This window comes from Callithrix jacchus, chromosome 8, assembly GCF_049354715.1.
Source record: "Callithrix jacchus isolate 240 chromosome 8, calJac240_pri, whole genome shotgun sequence".
NCBI classification, from domain to species: Eukaryota; Metazoa; Chordata; class Mammalia; order Primates; family Cebidae; genus Callithrix; species Callithrix jacchus.
Window position 1 is genome coordinate 37,443,736 of NC_133509.1, and position 8,287 is coordinate 37,452,022.

Here is an 8,287-nt window from a genome sequence, read left to right on the forward strand (position 1 = left end):
GAGCCAATGTGCCAAACAACTATAAGGATCACTGCCCTTAAGCACCTTTCATCTTCCTCACAATTTTACACAGGGTTGGTGATCAGAGGGGCTTTTCCTTACAAACTTTTCACTTGGATGGCTAACTTGGTCTGCCTTATTGGTCTTCTAAGCCAAAAATGGAATACAGCAGAAAAAGCAGATTAAAATGAAAAAGACTTTCCAAATGTGGGGTAAATGAGACAATTCTCCTAAGCATATACCTCAAGGGAAGGCAGGGATTTTTGAAGTGGCTCAGTTTCCATGACTGAGACCCTGACTTTTCTTTGCCTCTCAAGTCGTTTAAGCCTTGGAATTCTTTCAGCCTCTAAAAATGTACAAACAAGATCCAAGGAAAGACAAACTAGAATCTGGTGCCTTCTAGTAAGAGATGCTTGTGAAAGCCAGTAACTAATGGCTGGTTGGTGGCTGGGTGGGGCTGGTATTCAGGGGGATAGATTGGATCACCCAAAAACCCAGCTTGAGAGTGTCCTTGAGATAACATAGTCATGTTGAAAGGCTGTGAGAGATAGGTATGGGAGTGGAATCAAGCAGAAGAGTGGTAAAGGACACCTACTGTTATTCCCCACATACTTTGATGATATTTAGTATTTTAAATCAATTGAATCTATTCAGTGTCTGAAGCCATTCAAACCTGAAACCATATTAGCATTAGCTTCTATCAGACTGGTACAATATGAATCAGCTTAGATTATTTTCCTTTAATGAGTTCCTTGTCCAAATGACTCTGGAATCATTTCCAAATTTGAATTGATTCAAACTGTGACTATTTATGAATGATAATGGGTTAGGTAGATGTTTCATGGAGCCCTGTAGATAAATGCAGAAGGGTCAGGAGAGGAGAAGCAGTAGGATCCTTGCACATCCAGCAGTCAGCAGACGAAGGCTTTGGTAGCTGAACAGTCTAACGGTCCCAGACCGGCGAGCACAGAGCTATCACTGGTCCTCTGAGTGGGGCCCATCCTTGCTTGTGACTCACAGTAAAATATCCTGACTCTCTTATGGAGAAAGTGTGACTGGTTTGTCTCCAGCTCCCCTTACACTTTTTATTCATAGAGGGAAAGCAACTCCAGGTCCTGGAATGTGTTTATATGAGACGGAATCACAAAATAGCTGGGTTCTACATTCAGCAGGGCTCAGTACAAGTAGGGTACCACAGTCTTGTGATAATCAGTGCTATCATAAAGGATTGAAGCAACAAATCTGGCCCTATGTAAAAAGGTTGTCTTTTATAGCAATAACAAACTCTTACTGACGTAGAAACAACTTTGGAGGAGATACGTAATTATTTGGATTCCTGAGATTATAGGCAAGTTAGACATATACCAGATATTTAGTACTTGGTCTGAAGAGTAGTTTGTATATTAGAAGAAGCCCCTATTTTATGGCTAGGGTGTGAACCATTTAATGTCTCAATACATTAAAATGTAGGAAGAATAATTTCCATTTTTAGTTTGTACAAACATTGATGTGAATTGTATGAACTACTTAGGCCAAGATAATCAAATGGACATCATCATGCATTGCTCTGTACTTCTATATGTTGCAAGTATAGCTGAAAAGAGATTTATATCACATATTTGGTAGAATTCTAATTAAAACAATAAGATCACAATCAAATAATCTTGCACTTTATCACCTTGTGGCTCAGGGTGAAGGTTAAAGGTGAAATAGCAATGCTGTCTTAAAATACATTGCCAACATATAACAATATTTACTTCTCTTTATTGAGTTCATTTCCATTTAAAAAAGACAGAAGTATACTGATATAATAATCTCTATAAGAACATTTCCCCCTCTGACTATATTATTTTGTTTACACAATTAAATTCTATAGACTCTTACTGGGATTGTTTGAAACTTCTGGGAGTACTGATCAGATTAAATTAAAAACTCATAATTGTTTTTAGTCAATAAACTATCTGAGTCAAGGAAGAAGCGATCATGATTTGTTTAAGTTCTTTAGATAATATGTCTCAAATACGGTAGGTATTATTGCTGGTGTGAACATCTTCAAAAAAACTGAAGGCCACTTGCTGGCATATTTTCTTCATACCCTTGAAAAATGCAAATACAAATCTCAGATGTCAAGGAGGTACTACCCAGTATATAGGTCTGCCTTTATAAGACATAAAAGAGATATGAATTCTGATATCTGTACATCTTGTTCCAATTCATTTTGAGAGCCTCAGAGAATGACTTTGCTGGAAGAGTTTTCATGTTCTTATTGCAATTGGAAATGTCCAAAATGAAGAGGTTTTAATACCTGTGGTAGCACCTGCAGCTTTTAAATTCTTTTGTAACCACTAGAGACCTGACAGAGACTTGACATTTACTTAATTTGGCTGATAATACTCAACAAATAAGAAACACAATGGATAAAATGCACTAATATTAGAAAAGTCACTTTTCTGCTCACCACCCATGGCAACAAGTTTATTTTTTTGGAGGAAGACTAAAGCTTGAATTCCTACTAATAGTATGAACTGTAGCAACTCATAGTTGAATTTGTGTGAGAACTTTGGGAAAAACAGAGGCAGGATGTTTGTCTCATCTATTCCATTATTTTTCCTGATGAATTTATCTTGCAAAGAATGAGACTGGTCCCAATTCCTCTATGCCTCAATATCGACGTCTGAAAAGCATGTGTTATTTATACCATAAGGTTACTGAGACTGATTACATAGCATTAACAAAGAAGAGGGAAGCACTTATTTATGAACAGCATGGGGAAAATTCACTACAGGACAATCTGCTTTATACTTCATTTATTTAGCAAAGTTTGGACTATATACAAATATATAAGGCAATAATTTCTTATTAGATTTTTGTCTAGGTCTTGTAGTCTTATATTTCTGGCTGAAATTAAAATAAATCCTTAGAGAAACAGAACTGGGTTCACAGTATCTCTTTTAAAAGCCATTTTTGCAATCGGTATTTATAAAAAATTTCCAGAACAATTAATAATCTGTACTTAATTGAAGTGAATTCAGGTAATGACTTTTACAACAAAAGCAAGAATAGTTTCCTCAGCAAAAAGGTAGCAGTGATTCTAGCTATTAGACATTTTGTAATGAATGTCTGAGTGAAATTTGATAAAGGCATTTCTATATAGATATTTATCCTTTCACCTAAAATTCATAATGAAGTTCAAAACTGAAAATAATAGTGCCTATTTAACTATTTTACTATCAAATCCCATAAAGAAAAATGAAGAGAATGTAAGGTAAGAATTAAATATGTGATAGAGAAACAAGTAGATAATCTAGGTAAATTCTTAATGTGACCATGAAGATTATATAGATAGTTTTCCATTAGGTATTTGATTGTATAGGTGAATTAAATGCCATAGACGATGCTTATTCGTGGCTTTAATAGCTATTGAAAAGCGAAGTAATTATTCAATTAAAAAAACTTTCAAAGAAACAGGTTTATTTAACTAAATTGAATACTTTTTGTGGTTGGACAGTGAAGCTGAGAGAATGTTGCAGAAAAAAAGGAAAGTACACAGACTTAGTTAACACAAAACAAGGACAGAAAGTATTTTCAAGGATCTCCAGGTGGGGATTCTTTATTGATTTTTAAATATGTACAGATCTTTTGTTTCTTTATAGGAACCTATCTCCAGAATTAGAATATATTTTGGTGGGCAAATATAGTCTGATATACAAAAACTTGTTTTATAAACATCGTCTTAAAATGTACTCATTCAATGTGTTGAATCCTAGTGGCTAGGAAGAGATAGCGTTATCTCCAAAGGGCTAGTCACATAATCTTTTATGGGTTAACTGAAAGGACTAAATTTGATATAATTAAGAATACAAAATGATATATATTAAAGATATAAAATTTAGAGATTTTATATCTTGCTAAGGGGATGTCATTGCAGAGTACACTGGTGAACAAAGATCACTAGGAATAAGGTATGAAGTTTAGCTTATTAAGAAAGAACAGACAAATGTACCCTAGGGTGGCTGTTCAAGAAGGATCAGAAAGACTTTAACAAGGTGATTTCAACCTTAAACTTCATTAAGATATTTGCATCAGAAAAACTCAGTGAGTATAAAAACCAAAATATTAACAAAGGGATTCAAAGCCTGTAAATTCAAAGGAAGACAGTTGCTAAAATTAAGTTTAAAAAAAAGAACCAAAAGTATGTGATTCCAGACTCAAGACAAAAGAGTATAATTGAAAGCTGGTAGGAAGACAGGAAGTAATTAAACTACAGGAAATGCAATAGGTAGTGCCTCCCATACTTGGGCAAAAAATCTAGACAGCCAATATGAGGCACCTCAATACTGAGAGAAACTTTCATCTCATTTCACTTCCTGCTGTGACAGTCCATTCTAGGACTGTAAACTCAGAGTCTGCAGGTTGTAGCAGATAAATCAACTAAAAAAATGAATAACCTGACTTAACTGCGGAGTAGAGGGCATTAAGGCGAGTATACATATTTTCAATTAATTCATTTATTAATTTTCTCCTTCAAAAACATGTACTGAGGATTAAAGAAAACATGGTGAAGTAGGGCCTCCAAAAATTCTCTCTTTCTTAAAAGCAATGAGAACAATAGCAAAAAAAAATTGTCAGAATCAACTTGAGAATTCCCAAAAAATGAATCAAAAACTTACAGCAGGCTGGGCGCGGTGGCTCACGCCTGTAATCCCAGCACTTTGGGAGGCCGAGGCGGGTGGATCACGAGGTCAAGAGATCGAGACCATCCTGGTCAACATGGTGAAACCCCGTCTCTACTAAAAATACAAAAAAAATTAGCTGGGCATGGTGGCGTGTGCCTGTAATCCCAGCTACTCGGAGGCTGAGGCAGGAGAATTGCCTGAACCCAGGAGGCGGAGGTTGCCATGAGCCGAGATCGCGCCATTGCACTCCAGCCTGGGTAACAAGAGCGAAACTCCATCTCAGAAAACAAAAAACAAACAAAAAAAAACCTTACAGCAACCTGAGGATAATTTATTCAAGAAAAATCGACAAATCTCAATAAGAAAAGTGAGTCTTGGGGTGATTCAACTTACAATATTGCCATCCCCCAATGCCCCAGCTCTGTGGTGGCCTTAAAAACCAACAGCCTACAATTATGGTGAAAGCCAGCAGTCCAGCAGCCACTAGAGGAAACAGAATGGGACTGGGGTTTCTATGTAGCCACCTTCCCAGATAAGTGTCATTATTTGTCCTGTCTGGTTGTTCCATGGAAGCCCTACTTCAACAGTGCCTGAATTGACACAGATCCAACACAGAGCTTATGCAGTGAAAACAATTACAGGCAAGCACGGCTGACTGAGGTGGTATTTTGGACAAATAACAGGCTAACCATAGCCTGAAAGGAAAATCTGAAGAATGAGATAGCCATAGGGGTCTTTAAAAAGCTCTGACACATTCCTGGAAATGTAGAAAGCCATGTGCATATTTAGGATGGTAAGCGTGACCATTGCTGTGCAAATTCTCAGGAAAGGTTTGAAAAGATCCTATGCACTCACATTTAGCTAAATTTGAGGCTCTGTACAAGCAGTAAATGAAATTTCAAAACTTTCTGAAAAGCTGTAGTAAACAATATTGTGTGGAACTGTCATTAGAGTAGACACAAAAATCAATATAATAAAATAGAAAGTCCAAAAATGAATCCATATATTTAAGATTAATAGATTTTGGAAAGGAATATAAAGACAATTCATTAGGGGAGAGAATAGTCTTCAATAAATAGTGTAGAGATACCTTCAAAGTCACATATAAACCATGAAGTTTTGCTCTTACCACACATTATATACAGAAATTAACTCAAAATGAATTAAAGACCAAAGTGTAAGAGCTAAAATTATACAATTTTTGGAAGAAAATATAAGTGTAAATCTTCATGACCTTGAATTAGGCAAGGATTTCTTAAGTATGACATCAAAAACACAAGAAAACAAAAGAAAAAATAGATAAATTCAATTTCATAAAAATTAAAAACTTGTGTGCATCAAACCATCAAGGAAATGAAAAGACAACCCATATGATGTAGAACCTATTGAAAAAAAATCACCTATCTGATAAGAGTCTAATATCCACAATATATCAAGAACTTTCACACTCAATAATAAAAAGAAAAATTACCCAATTTTAAAATGGGCAACTAATAATCATATGAAAAGGTACTCAATATCATTACTCGTTAGAGAAAAGCAAGTCAAAACTATAATGAAATTTCACTTTTTATCCACTTAGATGGCTATAATCAATAAAACAGACAAGTACAAGTGTTGACAAGGATTCTGAGAAACTGGAACCCTCATACACTGCAGGTAGGAGTGTAAAATGATGCAGAAACCTTGGAAAACAGTTTGGCAGTTTCACAAAAAGTTAAATATAGAGTTACAAGAAATTCCATTCTCCACATATAATCCTAGGGAGCTGAGAACATATATTTATGCAAAAACTTATACACAAATGTTCATAGCAACATTATTATTGATAGCCAAAAATGGAAACAATCCAAGTATTCATCAGTATCTGTTTGAAATTTTTATGCCAAGTAAAAGAAATCAAACACAAAAAGCCACATTTTGTGTGATTTCATTTATTCAAAATTTCCAGAATAGGCAAACCCATAAATACAGAAAACAGATTAGTGGTTGCCAGGGACTAAGGAGAGTGGGAAATTAGGAGGGTTTTGTACTAATTGTATCCGAGAAATATGGTAGTTAGTATCTGATAAGCGATATGGGGTTTCTGTTTAGGGTGATGAAACTGTCAGGGATTTACGTAGTGGTAATGATTGCACAGCTTTATTAACAAACTAAAAACCATTGAATTGTACACTTTAAATGGGTGAATTTTGATGTTTGAATTTTATATTTGAAAAAAATGTACTGAGAATCTAACCAGTATTAGTTTCTATATTGGGCACTGAAAATAGTGAGAAAAGTGAGGTCATCCTTGTGCCCTTATGAGAGTGTGGTAAGGAACAGAGAAACAAATAATTCACTGCAATGACAAGCACTATAGAAGGGTATCAGAAAAGAAAGGGAAGCCAGAAGAGAAAGCATGTATGTTGTTGAGATATTAGGTAAAACTTACCAAAGGGGAACATTTTGAGCACCAAAGCACGTAGTTCACCAGGCAAGCAAAAAGGAGGACATTGAAAGCATCAGAAAAAAAAAATGTTCAAAGGCTGATAAATCAGACAGTGCAGATCCTGACAGAAATTCAGTACATAACCTAGTGACTTCTCATTTCTTCTTATTTTTTTTTTTCTTTGAGACGGAGTTTCGCTCTTGTTACCCAGGCTGAAGTGCAAAGGCGCAATCTCGGCTCACCGCAACCTCCGCCTCTTGGGTTCAGGCAATTCTCCTGCCTCAGCCTCCCGAGTAGTTGGGATTACAGGCACACGCCATCATGCCCAGCTAATTTTTTGTATTTTCAGTAGAGACGGGGTTTCACCATGTTGACCAGGATGGTCTCGATCTCTCGACCTCGTGATCCACCCGTCTCAGCCTCCCAAAGTGCTGGGATTACAGGCTTGAGCCACCGCGCCCGGCCGTGACTTCTCATTTCTAAGTTTACTCTAAGAGAGATCCTTTTAAAAATGAGACAACGCAATGAACTATCAGTCTAGCTATGTCTCACCAGCTGTGAGTATCTCCAAATAGCAATCACATGGCAAGAACTGTTTATACCAGTCAACATGTAGCCAAGATTTTTGTCAAAAATTATTTCTGGGTGAATACCTACATGATAAGCAAATAAATGATTCAGAATAAATGGATGAACTTATTGACATACCTTTGTATGAATTAAAATATGTAAAATTCAATCTCTTGTATCTCACTAAATTTTGACCCTTAGAAGTAGCCTCAAGTTATTATAAACTTTAGATAAGGTTTTATTAAAATAAGAGGTGGGATAACAATGAAAGTAAAGAATCAGAAAACTTTCTCAGCTAATTTTTATAGAATGATGTACTTACATTTACTTATTTATTTATTCATCCATTCATCAACCTTTATTTTGTGTTAATTTTTGCCAAATATGGGGGTAAGTGTTTCCAATTTTCTCAAGCTAGAAAGGAGTAAGGATGAAAGGAAGAGTGACAGTAATACACTTATTTGTATAGAGAAGGATGGAATCATAAGCATCTTTAAAGGAAATACATGTTGTGATTCAGAGTATTAAGCACGTATTTCTCAGATACAATTAGTACAAAACCCTTTCTCAAGGCTTCAAAGATAAAAAGATAAAAGAAAGGACCTATTTG